The sequence below is a fragment of the Chaetura pelagica genome, unplaced genomic scaffold (assembly GCF_000747805.2).
Source record: "Chaetura pelagica isolate M959 unplaced genomic scaffold, ChaPel_1.0 scaffold840, whole genome shotgun sequence".
NCBI classification, from domain to species: Eukaryota; Metazoa; Chordata; class Aves; order Apodiformes; family Apodidae; genus Chaetura; species Chaetura pelagica.
Window position 1 is genome coordinate 2438 of NW_009951813.1, and position 824 is coordinate 3261.

Below are 824 nucleotides of genomic sequence, written 5' to 3' on the forward strand. Positions count from 1 at the left end.
CCCCTGTGGCTGCCTTGGCAGGGGCTGTGACGAGGGGTCAGGCTGGGGTCCCAACCCCCCCCCAAGGCTGACGCCGGCCCTTGAGAGGTCCCAGATGTTTTTCGGGAAGCAGCCGGAGGTTTTGGGCTCCGTCCCGCTGACTCAGCCCCTGGCTCTGGCATCAGGCCCCATCCTGCTTGGGGACGTGCCCGGGTCCCCGCGGGGGCGGCAGCTTCCACGTCCCCGGCACCCCGGGGGGCTCCGGCGCCACCGGTTGTGGGGGGGGCACCCAACCGGACGTGGCCATCTGCATCTCATCTGCATCTCATCTGCATCTCATTTGCAGAGCCCTGGTACCCCCCACTCCCCCACCCCAGGCTCAGCCTCACATTAAATAATGACCCAGGCAGGGTGAGGGTGGGGAAACTGAGGCACGACACCACCCTGCTGGGTGTCACTGCCAGCACCGTGGGGACACAACTCCCTGTCCCCAGGGCCACCCTGGCATTTGCTCAAAGCACCTCTGGGGGTCCCGAGGCCCCCGTGGCAAACATCAGATGGGTGGGGGGGGGTTGGAGGGTGATGGCAGTGTGGGGGTTGGGGCCACCTCCTGTCCCCAGCTGGGACCAGGGATGTCCCCAAGGAGCTCGTCTGCCCTCTAAGCTGAAGCTTTAATCAGGGAGATGGAGACTGCAAATTAATTTGGATTAATGGGGGGGATTTAGGAAGCAGCTTCAGCAGCACCTGTGACAGGGGGGGCTGGGGATGGGGCAGGGACACAGCCCCTGCTCTGGGGTCCTGCAGGGCTGTGTCATGTGTGCCAGCCCTGGCAGGGGGGGTACACA